The sequence below is a fragment of the Amblyomma mixtum genome, chromosome 7 (assembly GCF_055824585.1).
Source record: "Amblyomma mixtum isolate Tamu chromosome 7, ASM5582458v1, whole genome shotgun sequence".
Lineage (NCBI taxonomy): Eukaryota > Metazoa > Arthropoda > Arachnida > Ixodida > Ixodidae > Amblyomma > Amblyomma mixtum.
The window spans coordinates 58,436,698-58,462,645 of record NC_143018.1 but is presented as its reverse complement, the minus strand read 5'-3'; the positions used below and the strand labels follow the sequence as shown (position 1 = coordinate 58,462,645).

The 25,948-nt window shown below is 50.0% G+C and overlaps 1 long non-coding RNA gene across 1 annotated transcript; it reads left to right on the top strand.

Moving 5' to 3' along the window:
- The first annotated feature begins 36 nt into the window (after positions 1-36).
- Positions 37-25,683, top strand: LOC149336180 (uncharacterized). The gene is made up of 6 exons (XR_016284156.1): positions 37-424; positions 1,677-2,434; positions 9,207-10,475; positions 11,010-11,339; positions 15,444-19,595; positions 21,200-25,683. It is a non-coding gene; the product is annotated as an uncharacterized LOC149336180 (long non-coding RNA).
- Positions 25,684-25,948: the final 265 nt, after the last annotated feature.

Genomic DNA, 25,948 nt, shown 5'->3' with positions numbered 1-25,948 from the left:
AAAAGAAACGAGGTTTCTTTTGTGTCGTGTCTTTTGCGCAAAAAAACAGAATGCTTAGGCACCAACTAGCCTGCAAAAACATACTCGATGACTGCCACAACCAGGACAGCTACCACCCCACCTAAGTACACACGAGAAGAGAGTGCAGCGAAGCCACTAACAAAACTCACACAGCACACACTAACACAGCTCCCAAGGTTACCTGTTCATTAGGACGTGGACCTCAGAACTAAAACATCGGACGACAAAGACTGTCGAGGCCATCACGAAGCTATCACGGCGCGTCAGCGTGAGAAACACACACATCACGAACAACAGTTTTAAAGACTGCCACTATATCCTGGAGTGTCCTTCATGGAAAAATACAAGCGCCGGCATTTTGCAGAGCCATGCCCATTGCTGGTGCTGTGGGACGGAACCTACGGTGAGTCCATAACAATTTGTAGATTTTTTTAAAAGACGCTGTGTATAGCAATATTTCCTGTGCACATAGTTTTCTACAAACGCCACCTCTGCTACTAGGAAAAGAGACTAAAAAAGCTGCGTTAAAGGCGCCTCAAATTAATTCTGGCAAAAATGATAAAAGCTGGGCGTCTGGTAATTTAATTTCTTTGTTATCGAAAATGTCAGCTAATGACTTTTAAACATGATGCTGCATTTAACTGCGCTTGCGCATGACTGCCGCGACATGCCATGCCCCGCCTAAATGTTGGACCCTTAACGTGATGCGGGGGTCACATACAAGTTAACCTGACCGTGCTTCGGTTCATTCGAGGAGGCTGGAATATACAGCCCGTACTTATCGCTATGGTTATCAGTCCAGAAAGTAGGACCACCTGTTGATTTAACATTGCCTCGTGTGCAAGTGTGCCCGGCGTGCTTTTTTTCTGCGGGTTTTTGGTTGGGGTGGGGGGTGGGGGGGTGGGTTACTTCTGTGGTCGAAAGATACGTATTGGTTTATCCGACAGATGTAACAAGTGAAGGCGGGCTAGTTGGTGGTTGACAATGGAGTGCATATTGCAACCGCGCTAAAACGACGCAGGACAAGAAAGGAAAGCACAGGACAAGACGCGTCTTGTCCTGTGCTTTCCTTTCTTGTCCTGCGTCGTTTTAGCGCGGTTGCAATATGCACTCCATTGTTTATCCGACAGATTGCGCGCACTGCCCCATTTGTGAGCGCTGTGCTTCGTTACTGGTCGCCGTCAACACCTTGCCGCCATGCTATAGACGCTTAATGGGAGCTGCCTGCTCAGATCCAATTTTCTTTTGCTGTTCCCATTTCGGCCTCGAAGGAGTTGCATCGCTTTGAAACCGCCGTTTTCTTAAATACCTTAATTCGCATTTATTGTTATTAGTGCAAGTTTCTAGAGAAGTGGAAGGAAACAGTTACAGCCGATAAAAGAACAGAAACGCATTCCATACCAACTTACTCGAGTACCCCTGTCTTGACTGCCCTAAGTGACGGGGAACCTAACAAAGAGAACAGAATGCTTTCCAAGTCAGAACATAGATGAGGCCATCTTCTCCTATACATGCTCCCAAGGGTCGTATGAGCCACTGAAGTAAATTCTTTACAGCTCATTACGTCCCGATAGAATTAGGAACTGAAACGAGTGAATAATATATGAATTTTCGCGGTGTCAAGGCGGTAATGGTTCGTTGCGGATTTTTTGCAGTTGAGACAAGACGCCAACCGGCTCCCGACACCGGCTGAATCAACGAGCCCTCTCGTGACACCCGGAAAGCTGTGCCGATAGAGGCACAAGCAGTGTTTCAAGACTGTCGCCATTTTCGCCATCCCGGAAGTCTCCGCCAAGCCACGCTACGCTGCAGCGGCGAATCAGGACGAATGCGGCACTCCTGCTGTTCTTCATGTGGGCGCCGGTCAGTGCCGCCGTGACGGAGTCACTGCTGTTCCGCTCATGGTCAAGGAAAACAAACAGAAACACTGCTTACAAAAATAATCATGACGCTATACAACACAAACATAACCAAAACCACTACGACCACTACAACAACACCGAAGCCAACATACGCAGCACACACTTCCGTTAGCGCAGAAGACACATCCCCAAAGTCAGAACACGCGGCTACGTAAGGTGAAGCCACTAACACAACTTACACAACACATACTAACAAAGCTCCAAAGGTTACCTGCTCACTAGGACGTGGACCTCAAAACTAAAAGCTCGGGCGAGAAAGACGGTCAAGGCTATCACGAAGCTATCACGAAGCAGCCGCAAACCAACGTATGACGAAGAACAGTTTCTAAGGCTACCAGTATATCCTGGAGTGTCCCTGCTGGAAAAATACAAGAGCCAACATCTGCAGAGCCATGGCCAGCATTAGCGCAGCACGCACTATGCATCGTATTCTGCAACCTCCCCTGCTCAGGCTCCAGGACTACTGCGGGTGCTGTGGGACGGAGCCTGCGGTGAGTTCATGAACAATTTTTCAATTTTTTTGAAGGATGCTGTCTATAGCACTGTTTAATATGCACGTAGTAAAAACGCCACCTGTGCTTCTCGGAAAAGACTCAGAAAGCTGCATTAAAGGCATGTGACATTTATTCTGGCAAAAATGATAAGAGCTCAGCATTTGGTAATTAAATTTTTCTCTCTGACCCCGACATTGTCAACGTTACTGATTTTAAATGTGCTGCTGCATTTAACTGCGTTTGCGCATCAGTGTCGCGATACCTCATGCCCCGCATAAATGGTGAACCCTTAACGTGATGCGGGGATCACGTACTCTCACTCTATGAAATCACGCAAGAGAGTACAGAGACCCGTTAATTGGAAAAAAAATGATAATTCGCAAACCCGGCCGTTCCGGTCTCCTTAAATGAACAAAGTAGCAATTTCTCATTATCATCCTCCCAGGCACAGCCTACGGCTGCCTAGAACAGGGAAGCATTTAACATCTTGCGGGATGGATGGAAAACTATTTAGCAAGAGAATTCTAGGCCAGCCGGCCTCCTGGGTCTCTGAAAGACCCCACTCATGGTCTAAGCGTTTATGTGGTGTTGGTCCATGACATAGGCATCTGGCTGAGGGCACTTTTCTGCCTGTCCAGTTCCGCTGATTGTAATGAGGTCCCCCCAGTCCTCCCAGGTTCGGAGAGAGAGAGAGCGAGAAAACTTTTATTTAAAATGAGGAAGGTTGCTCGAGCAACTTGGGTGGCACCCCTAGTCCAAGGCGCCACTGGCTTTAGCTGACTGACGGACTTGCTGAACCAACTTAAGTTGCTGATCCAGGGTCTCGCTGGTCAGGGCCACCTCCCACTGCTCATATGTCGGGGGGGGGGGGGATCTGACTGTGCAGCCTGCTCGTGGCCCCCCCCGCCACCGAATACGGGCCGGTGTAGTTTCGGCTACTAGGCTTTGTTTCGGTGCAATGCCAGCAGTGGGGATGGGATGGCCGGGACCCATCCTCTGGGGATGCAAACCCCCAATGGGAGTGGCAGCGACTCCCAGACGACTGTGAGGGCCAGTCGTGCACGTGAGGTCCGATGCCTGAGCGGAGGCAGGCCTGGGTTTATACTCAGGTTGGACCCACGAAATCCGGCCCGGAAGGCATGTCAAAACGCCAAAAGGTTTTCGAATATATGCTACCTTCCTTCCTCTGCGCGCGGGGGCGTGCAAGTCTGGCTACCGACGCGTCGGTTTCTGGTTACGGAGAAACCAGGTCCGCGCGGGGGTTCATAGTGGCCAGGCTCTGAGGACCGCCGCCTCGGGGAAGCGGCCTTACGGCCGGCCGCAGGCTTAACCGCCTGCGGGACGCCGGGGGATGAGGGCTTAGTACTGCCTCGTAAGAGTCTGGCGAAAACCGAAGATGTGTGGAGTACCGGTGGAGTAGGCCCGGGTCATCTCATCCTAAGCCACGTTCTTGGTTAGTGGCCCGGTCGCCCAGCCTTGAACACTCTCTCCTCAGTAGGAGAAGAGTAAGCTAGGAGAGGAAATAAGTGCATGGATGGTTGGAGGAAGCACAGATGGTCCCCCCGGAGTCTGACCGGTTCTGAGGCCGCGAGGCCGTTGACGAACTGGGCGTCCACTGGCCGGGACTATCACACATACTTCCGGTGTCCGAAAAACCGCGAAAAACCTTCGACGGCTAGTAGCCGGCAGGTGGGAAAAGCCTTCTAGTGAGCGATGAGGAGCCCCAGGTAGCTACTGACCCCGTGTTAGGTTTTCCTGTCTCCGACGGTCGGAGCCCGTTGCGTATGGTGGGTGGTCAGGCATCCCGTGAGTGGGGCCGCACCATTGGGCAATCTCGATGCTCTCCCTGCCCTGGCCAGGCGGGCCAGCAATGGAGTCGAGATAATTGAAGGATCAGAGCAAAAATCTCGCTGTCCCCATTCCCTTCCCACGTCCCATTTCCCTTTCCGCTACTTCCCAGGGGAGGTCAGGGGAGCCTCCCCGGGCCCGCTCTCTCGGCTGTGGGTCGCTAATGTAGCATTTTCCCTAATATTTTATCTTTCCACCCACGGGTGGTCAAATTACAACTTGCCTACGGGCCTCCTCTTTTATTTTTCAATTGGGTTAAGCCTGTTGTGTGTAAACGGTGCAGGCAGGGGCCTATTATTTTTATTTCCTTTTCGGTTGCCCCAACCTATTCAATGCTCATATGTCGGGTTGGATACAGTTAAGTGTTTTGGTTTCGTTGAACATTCCCACGATATGTGGTAGAGCGTAGGGCAAGCTCCACACCAAGGGCATGTATTCTGATATTGAGTGGGGCTAATCTTGTGTAGGATGGACAAGTTAGGGAAAGTGTTGGTCTGAATTTTCCTCCAGTCTATGGCTGCTGAGGAGTCTAGTTTTATGTGAGGGGGTGGGTATTTTCTGCGCTCCAGCCGAATATGTTCTAATCTGTCACCATAGGTGCTAGGCATGGGCGTGGGGTAGGGATGAGGATCCGCCCGGTGGGTTAAATCTCGGGCTAGATCGTTGGCTACCTCATTTCCAGCTAGTCCTTCGTGACCAGGTGTCCATGTTAGTCTGTGTGTTAGGCTGAGATTGCCAAGTAGCTGTGTTGCTCTTGAGGGAAGCCTGCCATTAAGAAAGTCTCGGCAGGCTTGTTGGGAGTCTGTTATAACGTGGGAGGACTCTCCTCTTTGGTCTTTGTTTGATGGCGATAGCTATTGCCAGAGCCTCTGCAGAGGAGGGGTTTTCTGCATATATAGAAGCTTGGAGAGCCGGTTTTAGTTGGTGGTCAATCGCAGCGACTGAGAACTTTCCCGGCGTGGGGTAGGCCCCAATGTCTACGTAAACGGCTTTACGGTCGCTTTCTAGGTGTTTCTGAAGTGTCTTTGCTGGCGCTTGTTGTCTGCCTTGCTGATGAGCATGATGCATGTGACGTGGGATTGGACTAACGGTGATCTTTTCTCGGGTTTGGAGTGGAAGAGAGGTTTTACTGCCTCTTGTCTCCAGCCCCGGCCATGTCCCTAATTTAGTCGGGATCGTCCTTCCCGCATTGGTTTTTAGAAGGCGTTCTTTTTGGCTTTCCAAGAGGGCTTCTTGGAGCTCGGTAAAAGTGTTGTGCAGACCAAGCTCTAGGAGTCGTTCTGTAGAAGTGGCTATTGGAAGATTGAGGGCAGTTTTGTAAGCCCCTCTTATGATTGTATCGATAGCTCTGGTTTCCACAGTGCCCAGTTTTTGGTAAGGGAGGCCGTATGTTATCCTGCTCAGAACTAGGGCCTGGACGAGTCTAAGGGTGTCCTCTTCTCTCATACCGTTGCGGTGCCAGGTAATGCGGCGGATCATTCTTGAGATTTGATTAACTGTTGTTTTGATGGTTCTGGTCATATGGTCGGATCTGAGGTTACTTTGAAGCCAGAGCCCCAGTATCCGGATCTTGTCCACTTCATTAATCTTGCGTCCACCCAGGAAAAGCTCAACTTCTCCTGGGGATGTGTAAGGGAGTTTGTGGAGTCTAATGACCTCAGACTTCTCCGGGGCACACTCCAGACCACTTTCCGCAGCAAATTCTTCAACCCTGTGTATGGCTTCTTGTAGGGCTTCTTTTTGGGCTAAGGAGCCGTGTGTGACCCATAGAGTTATATCATCGGCATAGACCGTGTAGCCTATGTCGGGCGGCGTTTGAAGCTTTCTTGCTAGCTTTAGCATGGCAATATTGAAGAGGAGGGGGGATATTATAGCCCCTTGAGGAGTGTACCCTTGTTAGGCATGGGGAAGGGTTGAGAACGGACTTCACCAATGCCTATGGTGGCGGTTCTGTTGGAGAGGAAAGCCTTGATGTAGTTAAATATCCTCTCTCCACAGTTTAGACCACTCAGCTCCTCTAGGATAGCCTGATGGGAGACGTTGTCAAAGGCTCCTTTTAAATCCAGGGCTAAAAGAAGGTTTTCTCCGTGGGTGGGTATTGTATTAATCACTTCTTCGCTAATCCTTAGGAAGGCATCTTGTGTACAGAGACCTTTTCGGAATCCCACCATAGTGTAGGGGTAAAAGTTGCTATCTTCTATATAGTTCTGGAGTCTGGTGTGTATGATTCTTTCATACAGTTTGCCCAGACAGGAGGTTAAGGAGATTGGGCGGAGGGACTCTACATCCGGGGGTTTCCCGGCCTTTGGAATCATAATGATGTCCGCATGGCGCCACTCAGCTGGAACCTGGCCTTTCTCCCATAACTCCTTGTTAATGTATTCTGTTAGGTCTTTCAGATGGTCGTTGCTGAGGTTTCGAATTATAGCGTTGGTAACCTTGTCTCCGCCCGGTGCTGTGTTCCCCTGAGCTATTCTTGCTGCAGCATAAACTTCAGATACCGTTATAGAGGCGTCTAAACTTGGATTTTGTTGTCCTTCATAGGTCAGGGTGCATGGAGGGGTGTGGTCTCCTATGTACTTGCGATGCATGGCTGTTATTAGGTCTTGGTCTGTGCCTTGAAACTTATGGGCAACTGTTTGGAGAGGCACCGGCCCAGCGGGGGGAGGGGACGCCGGGCATGAAAGGAGGATGTGTGAAGGGTGACCTTGGGGTGGGAGCACAAGATGCATATTGGGTGTAGCGGCATAGATTTGGAAAGATTGGCTGCACGATTGGAGCGTTTGCTGGCGACGCCAGATTGACTATTCTCTGGTAGTGAGGAATGGGTGGGTTGGTGGGTAGATTAGGCGCTTAGTGTGGGAGTTTGCGGTGGGATCAGCAAGAGTGCATACGCTCCTTCGAGAAATCCTCCACGAGGTCCACCTGAGCCCGGTTTCCTGACCCTCGGGCGAAGGAGTCGGCGGCCTGGCTGCTGCCGGAACTTTCCGAGTGCGCAGGCACACAGATGAGCTCAGCGCGTCGGTGAAGGAGGGGGGGGGGGGGGGGGTGGCAGACATTGTGCAGGTGGATGAACCTTGCTCCTGGTGAAATTTAGAATGGCGGTTTTTGAGTCACTATTAACGTAACGGGCCTCTATGTATGCCAGAGCAATGGCTGTAGCGGTTTCCTTCGCTTCTTTAAGCCGGCAAGACAGTGAGCAAGGCAGCAGCCAGACGTTGCAACAGCATTTAAACTTAGAGGTGGTGCCTGAAGGAATCTCGAATGGCAGGGGTGTTATGTGTTGGTTGTGGACAACCGCAGTGGCTCCGTGCTGAGCCCAGGCGGCATCCTCCCTAACCGTATCAGGCTTATCCTCGCACCATTTGTGCAGCGCTGCATTCCGCCCCTTCCTGCATTACCCTGAGCGATACTGCATTAGCACCGTTCTTGCTTCGAGTGGATAAATTCGGCCTCACCCTGTCATCTGCTAGTTTTCCTGCTTAGCTCAGTCCTAGAGCCAACAGCATGGTGAGGCGGTGGTCCCGGGCACGAACCCCGGACCATAATTATTTCCCTCCGAGTAGCCATGAAGCCGTATGACAGCGCTTGTGTGCATGCTAATGAGTAATTTCTCCGTGACTGCAAATTTTCTCCGCCTTATGGGGCTCCTCTAAACCACGTTCGACTGCAGCACATGGGCTATTCTATGGCGTGAAACTCGCATTAGTTCAAATTAACCTGGCCGTGAATCGGCTCATTCGGGGAGGCTGGCATGTGCACAGCACGTACCGTAGAGGGAGTGCTGATGATGGTGACGGAAAACTCGCACAACCGGCAACCATTATATCGCGCGTCACTGATTTCGAATCAAAATGTGAACACCCCGTACTCATCACTATGACTATCAGTCCAGAAAGTCCGATCGCCTGCTCATTTAACATTGCGCCATGTGCGGGTGTTCCCTGCATGCTTTTATTTTACGGAGTGTTTGGGGGGGGGGGGGGGGGGAGATTGGTGTTGGTGAAGTATACGTGTTGGTTAATCCGCGAGAGGGCGTGCACTGCACCTTTCGTCCGCGCTACGAAAAATAGATATCGTTATGCTTGAAAAGTGTGTCGATTTGGGGAATTTTGTTTTGTCAGCATTACCAGAACTTGTCAGTGGTGGTCGTCACCACCCTGCCGCCATGTAGAGACGCTGAATGGAAAGCTGGCTGCTCTGATGCAATTTTTTTTCGATATTCCCTTTTCGGCCTCGAAGGAGCTGCATATCATTGAAACAGCCGTCTTCTTAAATGCCCAAATGTGTCTAACCCACCTTACCTAAGCTCTCTAGGTGGATAGGACATTTTTTAGAAGGGTTGTTTTGTAGGCCAGTTGGTGATCCATACTTCAAGAAATGCTTCGGCGCGGCAGGCAAGGACAAAACGTAGAAAGCACACCACAGAGCGCCAACTGACAACTGATTGTTTTTTTGTCGTTGATGAGCGTAAAGCATATATTTGTTGACGCGGGTTTCAATAAAATCAGTTGCTAGTTCGCGCTCTGTGGTGTGTTTTCTACGTTTTGTCCTTGTGTGCCGCGCCGAAGCATTTCTTGAAGTATGGATAGGACACATTCTCTGGGATGGCTTATACCAGCTCGCTTGAAAGCTCGTCTCTCTTAATTCACCACGGCAATATACACTATGTTCCAGCAATTGACCATAGCGCCTGCGATGTGCAACCATACACCCCCCCCCCCCCCCTCCGCTGAAAACAAGCGCTATTTTTGAAAAACCTGAGAGTTAAGCTCATGGCGGTAATCACATTTCGTATCATTGCACTTTCATCAGCTGTGCCTACAATTCGCACAGAGCAGATGCCATTGTGTGTATAGCAGAAAGGGTGTGCGAGCGAGCCCTCTACGCCCTACTAAGTAGTGACACTGGTATCGTGCAGACTTCTCAACCGTGGACGCAGCCTCCTTCGTCGACACTTTTTCTGCTGCCACCAGAAGGACGGAGGCGACATTACCCACAAGCAGCTACATTAGCCGTACAAGCTCCATGCCGCGCATGGCCACCGTGCAGTTCCGTATCCGTGGCTTGGAAGTCGGCACTGCTACTGTTTCTCATGCCGGCCAACAACGATGCTGTTCATCTCTGCTAGTGGCGCTGCTGCCATTCCTCATGCTAGTGGCGTCGCTGTCCGCCATACATATTTCACGCCGCACGACTGGCACAAACACTAAAATAGCTGCACATACAACACAATCATCTCTAGCACTCAACAGTTACAAACACAGATGCGACCATGACAACAACGTGCGCACAATTTTATCTCACTCTACGACATACAAGCCACATGCACACACTGGTCGTGCACGCTGGAACAGATACAACCTAGTCATACGTACACCATGTGACGATACACAGCGACACCTGCCACCCTCGTTATACTACAAGTACACCAGTTCAGAGTCTAGGACCACGACCACAACACTGTCTTGACTAAACATGGAAACCCTTCGTCAAAAGACAGTATTATCCACACTGAGCGCACATCCACAAATACGCGACAACGCTCTACGGTGGCTTCTCGGCGGTGCTGGCTCCAAGTTGGCATTAAGAAAAGAAAATGACGCAGTAACTGTCTCAGTAACTGTCGCGCATATCTCGGTTGACACCTTAATCGCACCGTAAGGGAAGGGATCAAGGAGGAGGAATTGAAAGTAGAAATGAAGAAAGAGGTGCTGTAGTGGAGCTCTCTGGAATAATTTCGACCACCTGTGGATCTTTACGTGCACTGGCGCTGCACAGCACACGGGCGCGGCCACTGCGGCCGCTTTCGAACCGTGTACTTCGACGCAGCAGCCGAGAGCATTAACCAGTGAGGCACCGCGGCGGGTCCTATTTGTTCATGAGCCCTTCGTAACAGATGGCTTCATACATTACAGTGTACATCAAGCGTGTCAATAGTATTTAAACTGTGCATCGCATTTTCTAGGCCGTATTAGGTGATATAGACACAGCGTCGAAAACTAGCTTCACTGAACGAGTACGTGCACACTGACAACGACAGACGACATGCACACTAACTACCATGGCCATTCTAAGAAACTGCGACAACACTACTCTGCCACGTCCAGTCACCGCAGCGGCACCAACGAGGCCTGCTCCATGCCAAGAACAGCTTGGCAGTCGAGGCGGATGACACTAGAACACCGAGGTAGGTAACACCAACTTTTGAAAATGTGTGTGCTGCACCGCATTTTATAGTTTTCTTTAAGCGCGTTCTTGCGTGGTCGCTTTGTCAATTACTGTAAATTCATAATCATCATAGAGCGACAAGCACGTTAGCCGGTTCTTAGATAAACCGCACCGTTCAGTTGATTTCTACAGAATGGAACCTGTTTTTGACCATCGGGAAACGGTCGTAAGGGTTAGCCACCGCGAAGTGAGACAACGGTGTTTCCGATGGGGATACGAGCAAGAGCCTAGACAGAGAGATAACCCATAACGCCAGCTTTGCGTTGTTTCGGCGGCTGCAGCGTGTGTAACAAGAGCTGACTTGACCGCAAAACATTCAAATTTCGTGAATCCTTGTACGCGTGCTTCGCAGGTGCAAACCCTGCCATTGTATTTCCAGCAGCTCCTCCAGCGATCCTTACCCTTCCATTTCTCAAAATGCTAGGCTATGAGGTGGAAGAAAACAGCCCTCTCGGGCACCTAAATGTGGCACTCCTCTCATGCATGTTCGCAGATCATGCTCCCCACCCTGTGGACCGGCGAAGTATCAGCCTCGCAAGAGAGAGAGAGGTGCTACTAGAACATCGGCGCCATCGAGTGGGGACGCCTGCTACGACACCACCGACTGCAACCGGGGTAGCCACAACCACAAGCTGTGCGCCTGACATTATTGCAAGGACGGTCGAGGGCGCTCAAACCAAAACGGCATGAACCACGTCGGATGCCTAGTGTTACATGATAAGCGTGACCAGGCAACAAAGAGCACTAAGCCTCCGGTCACCGCCGCATAGTCACAAGCCTTACGCATCATCAGCTGGCATCTCCAACTGAAAAGAGAATAATGGTGAGTACACCCTCGACACAACACATTCAAACCAAACCGCAAGAGTATGCCGTTAGATGTCGGCAGTTTTACCAGCAGGTGCAGTGATAGTTCCGCTGTGCTACTGAAAAATTCCGTCGTTGCATGGCTCTCAGCGTGTGAGCCTCCGATGTGGTAATTTGGGGGTGTGTTGGAGGTAATGCACGCACAGAGAGTTGGAGGTGTATGCAAGGTTGCTTCAGAGACTTCGTGTAAAAGCAGGCTCTGTTCGCCATTAATGGCGAGGGCCAGGGAGTCACCGGCAGATGGGCGAGTGTCTCGTGGGCAAGCTGACAGGTCAGCTCATGATCAGCAATCCCAGTGTAGTCTCGCGCCCACACCGTAACGAACACCCCCACAGCACAACGGCATCCTTCGCATTTCACCTACATCAGCGGCGTTCGAGGTGAAACATCAAATGCCGTTAATCTGTGTTCCGCCAGTGTGCGTCAAATATCCCCAAGTGGCCCCAATAAGAGCCATTTTTTTCTCTTCCTTCTTTCAATACCTTGTTCACTTCACAGAACTCCTAATCCACGTTAAGGGGTTGAAGTTAGTCACGATCAGTCCGCAGCTGTACATACGATCATAGGGCAATGTCTTCCTCTGTGGTCTGAAGAAAGGCCCTGGCGTCGAGCTCGTGGCTTCCACTCAACTGTTGCCTAAACCACTTTACGATCTTCGACGAGCCAGGCTCATCGTAAGCAGACAGTCATTCTTGGCTTCTGACAAGTCCGGATTGTAGTGTGTTTTCTGGCACTCTGCGTCCCGTTTACGCTGCCTAGGGCTCGGCAAAAGCGGTTTTTTGGGTCTCCGTGCTCCATTGTGTTTGGTTTAAGCTGACTAGGGCTCGCAAGAGCAGTTTTTCGGGTCTCCGTGATGTTGCAGCACAGAGGACCATATTGGTACCTTTTTCAGAAACATTAGGCGGTTCAGTACTCCTTGGAGGGCCAATTGGTTCATGATCATTGTTAACGTGGAGCAAGAGGACATGGACATAAGGAACGAACGATAAGGACGAGACGTGCGCATGACTACATGGCATGCATGTAATGGTTTTAGTTGACCTCCATGCGCACATTCAAGCTTATGATGCGAGAATTGTAGGCTGCGGTCACGACGTCCTTATATGTTAACATGTTTCGAATACGATGTCCTTGTATGTGTGTTCTGTGTGCAGTTGACATGTGATTCCCGTGTGCACAGAGCCGTACCTTGTGCCTGGTGCTGAAATTACGAAAATAAAAGGTGCGATGGTTTCCAGGAAGGAATGGCACTCTTGTCGCCAGGGGGATGCGGGGGGGGGGGGGGGGGGGTGCAGGAGTCAGTTGATAGATACTGACAAGGCGATGGGCTATGGAAGCGGTTCAGTGAACATCTGCGCAGTGTTCGGCTTTTGCGAGTGCGCCGAATGTGTTTAACAATAACAGGTGAGAGCTAACATAGACAGGTGAGAGTTAAGTTAATGACTGGTCGCGACAGGTTTCTCGGGGAGAGCACCAGATATTTCCTTGTGCAGGCTTTTTTCTAGCTTCCATCCTTGTAGAATGTTTGATATGGTTTTTGTTTCGGTGTTGTGTCACTGTCACAGCTCGCGTTTGTTGCGGTGTCTTGCAGTGCTGAGGGCTTAGCAGGCCACGAGGAATTTCCAAATGCCTCTGGACACCAGAGAGAGCCCATAATCATGGTATTTACTGTTCAGATAACCAGCACTACAACGCAGCATCGCGGGTATCGTCTCCTAGTCCCCGGAGGTGACTTGAGTCAAGATGTAGACGGGGGAAATTGCCAGCCGTCATGTTCACATTCGGGAGCTCTGCTTGGTGAAGCCAGTGAGATGGTTTTCGCTGACCCTGTGTCCATGAGCAACGACAGCAATGGGGGTAGGTTTTCCGAGGCTCCCCTTTTGGCCGCAAACATCACATGATATGGCAGCGAGATCTGGCAGAGCTTTGAACGCAAATAAATACACCATATGATAGTTGGGGCACCTTGCCTAAAGGTGTGTCCGAATACGGTTTTGAAACAGCGGCAAACCCCGTGATCTTTCTGTGATACAAAGGGAAAGACACCCCAGCCACTGTGCGTTGGTTTCCGGTGTAGTGAGTGAACCCAGTGCGTCCTGGAGGCTTGCGGCTGATCGAACCAAGCCCGGGTTTGGAGAGGTTGTTTTTGGCTAGCCTAGTAGATGCGGAACCCGGGTTAGCTGCTGGCCGGAGGTCACTGAGTTTCGAAACAATAGAAAAAGTGGCCTGTCTCGGGTTTGGTTGTCAGCCCTGCGAAAGAAAATGGCGGCCTATCATACAATTTCGCGCCACAAATGGGCAATTAGCAGCAGTGGTCGTACATTTCGCTTTTTCAAGTTTTGCCTTCCCCTTGCGCCTTTTAATTTAATTTCGCGGTCCCTTTCTCGTATAATTTTGTGGGTTTCGATGAATGCAAGCTTCTAAAATGTGTACGCGGGTGGGTGGTTGGTGAGTAGAGGCACTGACACATAGAAAGTGGCATTTTCATGGAACAAGGCTGGTGGAAGGAGAAATTCTAGCGAGAACGTATATGTGGAAGGTGGAGGTGAGTGATAGGTTGAGGCTTCGGAATACGGACCAAGTCGTTTTGAGTAATGGCAGTTGTACTGCTAACGCATTAAACCTCGCTCTGCACCGAGTTCTGTGGCGGTAGCGCTCATTCAGTGCAGGACACGAAAAGGACCAGCTTCCACTGCACCAATCAAGCTGCGTAACAGCTTGCACCAAGTGTGAACACCGCCAAATGGCTCCCGTCTTTTTTCCGAGTTGTTCCCTAGCACCTCGGGTCGAGTGAAAGTGTCAGGCGGCGGGGCATAGTGGACTGGTCGGTGGTGGTGAAAATATTTTAATTAAAAAGTTTAGGAGGTTGTAGCGGCGGTTGGAGCTCTCAGTCCGGAACCCCATTGGCATAGGCTGCTGTCCGGGCTCTTTCGATGAGTTGCTTTTGACTCTTTTCATCCGACCTGCATATTAACAGTGGTCGCCTGATTTCGTTGGTAGGCCCATACCATATGGTACACGTCCGCCTTCTCCCCGCAGAGTATTCATTGTGAGTCAAATGACTCCGAGTCTATGGCATGTAGTCTTCGTGGGTTGTTTTAAGTGTTGGTCTGTAGCTTTCGGAGGTGTTGTTCCTCCCCTTTATCTACTGTCTTAGCCGGCGGAGGGTAGATCCGACGGGATAATCATAAGTGTTGAAGTATGTCATTGTAAGTTAGTAGTGGGGTAGGAGGTTCCACGGCATCCGTACTGGGTGCCCGGGCGAGAAATGCTCGGGGTGGTAGAAGTGGGAGTAGCTAGTAGGGGTCGATGCCCTGAATCAACGACCGGAGGCTCGAGCAGACGTTCAGCGCACTCCTATGAATTTCTGAAAGAAAGAGTCCGACTCTAAGGATTAGTTACCATAAACCTCGTTGTCCTAATTCCCATTCCAAGTCAAATAGCGTCTTCTATAAATTCAACCAAAGCATCCGCTCCGCATAGCCCAATCGAACCCATCTACCCGCTTTCGATAAAATGGCTACTACTTTAACCAGTATTAACCAACTGACCTGAAACTTGAAGGCTAACGAAAAGGCTTGAACTTAAATTAAATTGGATAACGTTAAGAGACAGGAAGACAGTAGGCTGAATCAGGGGACAAACGTGCGTTGGAATTCCTAGATGAAATCAAGGAAAAAAACAAATGGTAATGAGCAGGGCAAGCAATGCGGATAGACGATAACCGATGGTCAATTGGGATAGATGAGTGGATTCCGAGAGAGGTCAGTCGTAGGATAAACACCGGAAAATTTTGCTCTGTTAGGGCAGTTAAGCTAAATCCGAGGGCATTAGGCAGAGTGTTTCAGTTCTGGAATACTTTAAAAAGGACTCTAGTAAGTTTCATTATCGCCTAAGTGCTTCTAATGTCATGTAGCAAGAAACATTGCTCCTACTGTCATAAGTACTTCGATGGCGTTGACCATGAACACAGGTGCACAGATTCCTATGCACTGCGAATGCAAACCATTGCGCTCATTCAGAACTTAAGATAAGAAATGGGGGCACTGCCTTCTTGCAGGTTTCATCGATCCGGATACTGCAAGGTGCGGGTCACCACGGGAAGATGAGTCACTGCCTTTTGTCGGGAGCTACGGAACTTCTCAGCGGATACGCAGACACGTGGCGAGTCACAATCGTATCGCAGCACGTGGAATCAGCTGGCTGCCATGACGTGAGGCTTCTGGATCTTGATTGATGATTGATTGATTGATCGGTCGATCGGTCGATCGCTCGCCAAATTTTTGCGTTCATTTCGCCGCTGCTTCTATTCCTCACGGCGGACACAGATCGGCGGCTTTCAGCCGCTCAAATCGGCGACGCTGGTGCTATTCCTCATGTGAACGGCACTGACCGTTCTTTCAACAAGACAGCCCACACTCTTGACCTAGGCAGCCGCAGAAGAACTACCCAGCGCTTTCAACAACGATCACAACAAAGCAAAAGCCGCACTGCACCCACAGCCACATCAATGCCAGCGACTCCAACACAACAGCGACCACGATGTTAGAAGCAAGCACAGGAAAACCAATTACCACCCCCGATAACCGCAAACATGGAACCCAAAAGAGGCACTCCCGCGACTACGTCAAGAATACTAGCCTACCCACCAGCGCAGACACAGTTTACCGAAAAACAACAGGCCCGAAGACTGCAAGCATCCACAACTACTACTTCCGATAACCGCAACCAGGGAACTCAAGACAGGCACTGCCGCGACTACGTCAAGAATACTAGCCTACCACCAGCGCAGACACAATTTACCGAAAAACAACAGTCCCGAAGACTGCAAACATCCACAACTACTACTTCCGATAACCGCAAGCATGGAACCCAAGAGAGTTACTCCCGCGACTACGTCAAGAATACTAACATACCCACCAGCGCAGACACAGTTTACCGAAAAACAACAGGCCCCAAGACTGCAAGCATCCACAACTACTACTTCCGATAACCGCAAGCATGGAACCCAAGAGAGGCACTCCCGCGACTACGTCAATAATACTAGCCTGCCCGTCAGCGCAGACACAGTTTACCGAAAAACAACAGGCCCGAAGACTGCAAGCATCCACAGCTACTACCTCCGATAACCGCGAGCATGGAACCCAAGAGAGGCACTGCCGCGACTACGTCACGAATACTAACCTACCCACCAGTGCAGACACAGTTTACCGAAAAACAACAGGCCCGAAAACTGCAAGCATCCACAACTACTACTTCCGATAACCGCGAGCATGGAACCCAAGACAGGCACTGCCGCGACTACGTCACGAATACTAACCTACCCACCAGTGCAGACACAGTTTACCGAAAAACAACAGGCCCGAAGACTGCAGGCATCCACAACTACTACTTCCGATAACCGCGAGCATGGAACCCAAGAGAGGCACTCCCGCGACTACGTCACGAATACTAACCTACCCACCAGTGCAGACACAGTTTACCGAAAAACAACAGGCCCGAAGACTGCAACCATCCACAACTACTACTTCCGATAACCACGAGCATGGCACCCAAGAGAGGCACTCCCGCGACTACGTCACGAATACTAACCTACCCACCAGTGCAGACACAGTTTCCCGAAAAACAACAGGCCCGAAGACTGCAAGCATCCACAACTACTACTTCCGTTAACCGCGAGCATGGAACCCAAGAGAGGCACTGCCGCGACTACGTCAAGAATACTAGCCTACCCACCAGTGCAGACACAGTTTACCGAAAAACAACAGGCCCGAAGACTGCAAGCATCCACAACTACTACTTCCGATAACCGCGAGCATGGAACCCAATAGAGGCACTGCCGCGACTACGTCAAGAATACTAGCCTACCCACCAGTGCAGACACAGTTTACCGAAAAACAACAGGCCCGAAGACTGCAAGCGTCCACAACTACTACTGCCGATGACCGCGAGCATAGAACCCAAGAGAGGCACTCTGGCGAATACGTCAAGAATACTAACCTACCCACCAGTGCAGACACAGTTTACCGAAAAACAACAGGCCCGAAGACTGCAAGCATCCACAACTACTACTTCCGTTAACCGCAAGCATGGAACCCAAGAGAGGCACTCCCGCGACTACGTCAAGAATATTAGCTTACCCACCAGCGCAGACACAGTTTACCGAAAAACAACAGGCCCGAAGACTGCAAGCATCCACAACTACTACTTCCGATAACCGCAAGCATGGAACCCAAGAGAGGCACTCCCGCGACTACGTCAAGAATACTAACATACCCACCAGCGCAGACACAGTTTACCGAAAAACAACAGGCCCGAAGACTGCAAGCATCCACAACTACTACTTCCGATAACCGAAAGCATGGAACCCAAGAGAGGCACTCCCGCGACTACGTCAATAATACTAGCCTACCCGTCAGCGCAGACATAGTTTACCGAAAAAGAACAGGCCCGAAGACTGCAAGCATCCACAACTACTACTTCCGATAACCGCAAGCATGGAACCAAAGAGAGGCACTCCCGCGACTACGTCAAGAATATTAGCCTACCCACCAGCGCAGACACAGTTTACCGAAAAACAACAGGCCCGAAGACTGCAAGCATCCACAACTACTACTACCGATAACCGCGAGCATGGAACCCAAGAGAGGCACTCCCGCGACTACGTCACGAATACTAACCTACCCACCAGTGCAGACACAGTTTACCGAAAAACAACAGGCCCGAAGACTGCAAGCATCCACAACTACTACTTCCGATAACCGCAAGCATGGAACCCAGGAGAGGCACTCCCGCGACTACGTCACGAATACTAACCTACCCACCAGCGCATACACAGTTTACCGAAAAACAACGGGCCCGAAGACTGCAAGCATCCACAACTACTACTTCCGATAACCGCAAGCATGGAACCCAAGAGAGGCACTCCCACGACTACGTCACGAATACTAACCTACCCACCAGCGCAGACACAGTTTACCGAAACACAACAGGCCCGAAGACTGCGAGCATCCACAACTACTTCCAGAGTCAGGAAAGGCCCGATGAGAGATACGACAACCAAGGCCACAAACATAAACGCGTGATAAATCATGAAATAACCAGTCTGTACGACGACCACCAGGATTACTTCATCAATATAATTACCGTACCCATAAAACACCCAAAGCACACGCTCGCGACCGCAAGAAAAGTACAGCTACCATATCAAACGCCGCTAATAACTCAATCTAGAAAGATCATTGAGACACAAAACAAATAGAAATGCTCCTGAAACAAAAAGACATTCGCAAGCACATCAAATTAAGTTTTAAGCACACACGGCCAAGAAAAATGCGAGAGCCAAGAAGACAAGCGTGATCGTATCATCCCTCAAGAAATGTACTTCGAGTTCGATGCTCTCCCCATTAACAATAATTACCCAAGCTACGAATCCCGCAAAGAACGCTCCTACGTACGGCCATCATGCAAACAACCAAAGCCAAAAGCCCAATCGAGACAAGTCCCACAATCCAGAAGACGCCATCAAGCCACTAAGCGATCACAACGAGCACAAGTTCAAGCTGTGCGTCTACCAGTATTACAAGCGACTGAAGCAAGCACTTCATAGTTTTGCACGGCAGCGAAGACAATGTCAGTCTAGAGACGACGCCACGGAAGATTGGTTGGTTTATGGGGTTTAACGTCCCAAAGCGACTCCATAGAAATTCGACCGCCGCGGCCAGGATCGAGACCGCGTCTTTCGAGTCAGCGGCCGAACACCATATCCACTGAGCCACCTAGGCAGACCAACGCCATAGAAGAGAAAAAAATTAATTTGATTATTTATTCAACCAAACGATTAGATTTTTGGGGGAACGCTAAAACAAAGGGAACAGACACTAAAAAGTTGACAGATTATTACGATAGCTGACGATGCGAAGTTTGAGAGCAGCTCTTCCCTACTGGCAGCTAGGTGGCGTGGTACGTTTGTAGGCACCCTCCAGGATCTTTCCGTGGCAGCCACCTTCCAGGGGGCGTTTCACTCTGCTGCTTGGACAACCGGTTATGCCGGCACCGACGACTACGACTTGGAAGCCAGGAACGGGCGCCTAAGAGCTGCGCTCTAAAATGAACTAGCGACTTGAGGAGCTTCGTGCCCCGTTTCACACCTCACCATGGCCTGGTTGCTCAAGCTCAGCAAAGACGTCCGTGGTCCTTCGAAATAAACGCGGTGAGTTTGCAATCTCCAGTTTTCTCGAATGTGCAGAAAGGGCTTGAGGCCATAGCCCAATAGCTTTAAAGGGTGTGTGGATGGTTCGCCCTTTGCTTCAAGGCCACAATATTGTAAACTTAAAACTTTAATTGCAATGTGACCAATAGCGAGTGAGTGAAGAAACCCCATAAAATGAAAGAGAAGAGAACCTCCGCTCTCCGGGCGTGGTCCTCAGTCAAGGACTACGATGGAAGAGGCCAGGATTAGGGATCAGAGCTGGGGATAGGGGCAGCATCCCGTGGATACGGACATGCCCATACAAGCCTCGCATGATGGCCAGTGGCTGGAGTCTGTGGGGAGTAGTAGTGATCCATGCTCAAGTGTGGATAGGAGCCAAGACGTCTTCGTGTCGCAAGAGTAGTTGTTACAGTTGGAGGAGAGCCCGCGTTTCCCTGTATCGAAGGTACAAGCTCGGAACGGCTGTCCCGCCGCGGGGGCTCATGGTTTTGGCGCTCATTATATCGAAAGCGACACAGTTAGGTTTGGGATATCCACGTTCAACGCACTTAAAAGTTTAATTCCGATTTCCACGCTTGCAAGTTCGTTATATCCGTAGAAACGTACGAAATTTTACTTTATTCGTGGTTAATACACGAAAGTTCATTATATCCATGCTTTTAATATACAAAATTTTGTTATATCGAAAGTTAACGCACAAAAGGTAGTTATATTCGAGGTAGCATACTAAAGTTCGTTATATCTGAGGAAGTGTACCGAGTTCGTATAGATAGTATACCAAGTTCGTTCGTAGCCCAGTGCGCAGGCTGCCACCTGGCGCTAGCTACTGACAGACGGCAGCCGCCATTTTGATTTTGTTGTGACCGGGCCTGCGGCAGACGCCGGAAGGTGTCATCAGGCATTGCGGCGTTGTGGGGAATCGACGACGGCGCTGCATCTAAAGCGCGCCAGGGTGAACTTCCTTTGTGTGGTGGCCATGCCAGTGGTGTGACATCGAACGCCTCACCCGCAGGATCCCCGCCTCACTACGCTGGAGGGTAGAACGAGGATGCGACCGCGCACGCGAATGACAAAGTACCAGGCACTCATCCCGCAACCTAGGGATCTAGAGAGAGGCGCCGCTATACAGGGTGTCTCACCTAAGACTTGTCTTTTCGAGTTAGAAGAGCGCTTTTTCGGTACAGCATCGTCAGCGCTGTAGTACATCAGAATACAACTAAGACGGTCTAACTAGCAGGAGGGTAACTAATATTGAATAGTTAACTTTCTAACTATGACTGTTAGGCTCCTTAATTGTTAAGAGGCGTGTAGCCCTCTGTAAATAATATGCACATCGCTGTTTAGAACTTAGAAAACGCGGTTACCCTCGGCGCTGTGGCGCAACAAATGTTGGCTACACCGTACGCCATCGTACATGGGCTTTCGTGAATCTTGCAGGCGAAGCAACCTCTCCAGTGGACGTAACTCGTCGAATAACTCTCTTCCGAGCGTTTCGACTCTGGGCGGCCACAGAACATCTTGTGCGCAGTGTCGAAGTAGGCACTGCTACTGTTCTTCATGTCGGGCTGCAACGGCTGGTAACTGAGCTGTGCCTGTTTGTGCAGGCTTCTGGAGCGTGGACGCTGGCAAGCATCGCCTATCTGTAGTGGTGAGCGCCTTTGTCGACACCTCTTCTGCTGCCTCCAGAACGACGGAGGCGACTTCTGTCCACAAGCGGATACACCTCCGTATGCGTCGCTTCGTAGTCGGCGCTGCTACTGTTTCTCATGCCGGCCAGCAACGAAGCTGTTTGCCTCTGCTAGTCTCTGCTAGTGGCGCTGCTGCCATTCCTCATGCTAGTGGCGTCGCTGTCCACCGTACAACACACATGCAACACAAGTACAACTGCCATATTAGTTGCATATAGAACAAAGCGGTAATTTCCACAATTCACGATCACAGATGCGATGACCGCGCTGAAGTGATTCGAATTTTAGCTGGGGCTGCAACGAACAAGCTACAGATACCACAGGAGCAAGCAACAACCGCAACTTAATGATAAATACACCACGATGCGATAATCGCGACCACAACCCAAACTTCTTCGAGTTGAACCCTACAGCCACAGCGATAGCGGCCACAACGCCCACATCGACGTTGATGAGTAAACTTAAGAGCTCCCTGTAAAGCGAAAGCAAAATCCATCATGCACGCAGGTCCACGTATGCGCGACTGCCCGCCTCGGTGGCTCCGTGGCTGTGGCGTCCTCATTGTGATGCTTTACGCAGCGGCCGCATTTCAGTGCTGGACGATACGGGAAAAAAATGCACGTATAATAATATTCGAACGCACAGTCAAGAACCGCAGGTGTGCATAATTATACGCAAGCCGTCTATTGAAACGCCTCTCATATGGCAGACAGTTTTCACAGAACATCCATTTTTCCAGGCTGTTCCCAATCGCCATAACTATCGAAAACAAAACAGAGAAAAAAAACAGTCTGCTCACCTACATGGCTCTTGGCCACCTAGAAAAAGTCTGCCAAACAGTGTAATCGCACTGGACATACGGGTTAAATGCAGGAAAACCTTCCAACTGCTTTCCAATAGCTCATGCACGTCTTGTCTCCAACGGCATTTCTCCCGTTCCTCTTGCCAGCGGCAGTTTCAGCCCAGACGGCGCTCCTGCTGCTCCTCATGCCGGCAAACATTTACACACCCCAAAAGCACCAAGAACCGCTCTTTCACGCTAAACCCAAACCTCCAACCCCACGAACACACGCCCCAACAGTTATTCTTCAGAGTGGCCATCTGTCCAACCACTACAATGAAAACCACAGCGACAAAGTCACAACTACCACGAACATTGGCCCAGCGAAAGGAAACACCGCAACGACACACGCATGCACACGAACCATAACCACTAACGGTGCGTCTCCTGGAGCGGCCGTGGAGAATGTGCAAGGAGAGCTTCGACCACTGCACGGACCACTGACGAGAACAACTATCATACCCCGACAACCAATGCCACAAACTGCAACGGCGTTGACAATACTCCCAACGCACATCCGGGATATCCGGATAAAAACGTTAGGCTGGATTAAGCATGGCTTGAACCTAGTTTGGGGAGCGTAAGCTTTGGCACGGTTGCGCTCCATGTCTGCAGCCAGATAGGCTTCCCGCCGATCTACATCCGTACGATGATCACATTCGGTCGGACACTTCCGCTGAAGCGAAGACACCTTCGGCCCAGCCAGACGCCACCGCATCTTCCATGGCCAGACTGAAGAGGGAAGGCCGCGATGCAGCTGTTTATCCCTTCTAAAGCAGTTCATGCGATTGCGTGGCGTGACGTCACTGACCGGTTCGGCTAGTGGCTAGATCCAGGAGCGAGCGCCGCGGCGCAGCTGTGGACTCGCGTGATGGCGAAGCGTGACGTCACTACCATCTGCCAGACTATCGCTGATCTGGCTCAAGGCCATTTAATCGGAGATGAGCGACCTTGAGATACTTGGCGTAGCAGAGCTTGCGCTCCGAAATGCACCGTCACCATTCCGTGTGGCTCCTGTCCAGCAGTGCGGCCAGAGTAGCGCTTGTTCTGTTCTTCGTGAGGGTGGCGACTTGTAATCACGCCTACGTTCCTTGACCATTCACTATTTTTTTCATGACGGTGGTCATGGCCATCCCGTACTTATGCACAGCCTCGAATATAGGAACGCTGTCCGCTGCTCCCAAATGACCCACCTAGCGCTAGCAAAGCCACCCCAACTGCCTCTATTAAGAGAACGATGCAGAAATGGTTACTGTGCAGAAACTCTCAGAACACCTGTACAATGAGACTACATCGAAAACATGTAACCTGTAACGTAATGTCTATAACTGGCGTGAATGCTCGGGATTTTTCGCTCACAACGTCGGCGCCGGATTTTAGTAACGGGGCATATAATGCTATTGAGACCACGACCGTCCGAATAGTAGCCATTTACCTGCAACAAACCCAGAGCAACGCTGCCTCGACGACCATATCCGCGAATTGAACAATGAGGAATACCGCACCATTGCAGCGGTGGCGTGGTTACAGCATCCATCTCATTTGTGGGAATTGCAGGGATCGATCCCCTGTTCCGCCGGAAACCGACCGGCTATCGAATGGGTGACAGATAAACTTTACCCTAGTAGGCTACTAGGCTACTACAATGTGAAATACGACAGTTTTCTACCCACTCTTTCCCGGTTGTTATCCCGTTTTCCTCCATCCCGATCTCTCGTCCCGTTCTGCACCCAGGATGGCCGTTTCCCTTCTTACTTGCATCCCTTCCACTTCTTTCTCTCCTTGTCCAAGCTGTTAGGACGTTGGCGATCCGTCCGCTATCAACTAATCCTAAACATACTAGCTCAGTCCTTGCCGAGTTATAAAATGTTTCATACCCAATCCAACCAACCTTCGTTCTTTATTTTCCACAGATCACAGGTCCTTCCAGTGCCCTCTCAATCCGAACTGGGGTCCGCATTTCTGCCCTCATCCAACCGCTTGTTCGTTCACTCTACTTTCCTATGCACAATTCGCGCATTTCCTCTCTCATGGGACTTCTTCCTATCATGTCGGCCGTAGACGGGGGCACCAAATGGCCAGTTTTGGTGGGCTCTTGCCCTGCCTCTGCTACCAAGGCATGGGGGTTTAGTACCCATTTGTTCGGCACGGCTTAACCTTTGCCCCTTTTTCCCACTCCCTTCCCTACTCCCTGCACGCAGGATTAGCCTTTTCCCTTGGCATGGACCCGTCCTTGCCGCTTTTCACAGTCCTGCCCTTCTCCTGCCTGTTTTGTCACGCGGTGACTTCTCTATCCGTTCTTCTATGCTCACCTTATCATATTTCTTTCCTCTTGCACTCTTCTTTTCTACCTTTTACAGTGTCTTCCTTTTCTTCCGCCCGTTTACACGTTGCACCTCCTGCCAGCAACCATCAAGCGATAAAGTTCTTGGGCACAACAGACAACTTCCTACTACCTCGTTCTTTCTTCAGTAAACTCTTTTACCGAGGCTTTTCTCGACCGCTTTGCTTGCCTTTCTGCATCTTTTAATTTTGTCCCCCCCCCCCCCCGACACACACATTCCTTTCTCATTGGATTTTATTTAGAAATATTCTTGGGCGTTTCGCCTCTATTCTCTTTTGCTTCACTTGGTTTATGCAGGCTATAACTACGTGCTCGCGTGAACCCCACAAGAGCAGCAACTGCGAATGTGCGGATCATCAGCAGTGCAACTACAACAGCAACGATCACAACCACGACCGCAACCGCACAACAATGAATATCACAGAAGAACAGCCGCAACAACACTGCAACCACGTTGGCTCCAACGACGACTTCCACAACTTTCCCGACAGCAACGCTTTGCACTTGCTATTGGTCATCGTCTCGTTGTATTGTGCTGTGTTGGGTTTAATGGCGCATAAGCGGCTAAGGCTATCATGCGCAAAGCTCAGGGTATAGAATTTTTTTATATAGGATGTTATACAAAAATGTAAATCAACGGGGATGTAATGGTCAAGTAAAACTCTAGTTTGGGCGAGTTGGTTGATGTTGAAAGAAAAAACTGGTAATGGCGCAAGAAACGAGGACACGGAAGGCACACAAAAGACAGGACTGACGCCCTGAAATGGGCCTAAAAAGTTATTTCTTGCAACCTAGTAAACACATATGACAAAATTTTAGAAGTTACTTATGGTAAAAGCTTTAAAGAAGGTCAGGCAAGGATGTCGAGGGTCCAACAAATCGAATAAAGACCTCAGCCTGCTTTTCAGTACGAAAGAATGGCTGAGGTGTGATTTACATCTACAATTTTTTTACTGCTATGTTAAAACCTTAAAAGCCTTTTAAATGTCAGCAAGTGCATGTTCACCTCAGCAAAGTTGGATGGAATATGTGTTCATTATAAAAAACTTTAAACTACTCCATCCTCAGTCTCTAGTTTTCTGCATGAAAATAAAACATGTTAGGGATGGTGCTTGGGCGAGTTGATATGCCATGCTCTTTGTTTTCTTTTTGTTGTTTGGAGCCTGATCTATTTATTTCCACGTTCCAAGCAATAAACTTTTAGTTGCAAGTCAGCGCCTCTCTGTGTGTGTGTATCTTCCTTTAGCCCTTGTCTATTTCGCGCTGTTCTTGAATAAAACATGGTTTATAGTTAGCTCATCTTCGCATAATTCACATTGAGGCTTGTCTTGTTTTGTTAGTAGGAAATCATGTGTGAGTTGCGTGTGCCCTATACGAAGACGACAGAAAATCACTTACTGGCTTTACTAAGTGTAGTTTGTTATTTGCTTCATTGTTCCAACGGACTGTCATTTTTGTCTTATTCAATCTTTAAAGGGCA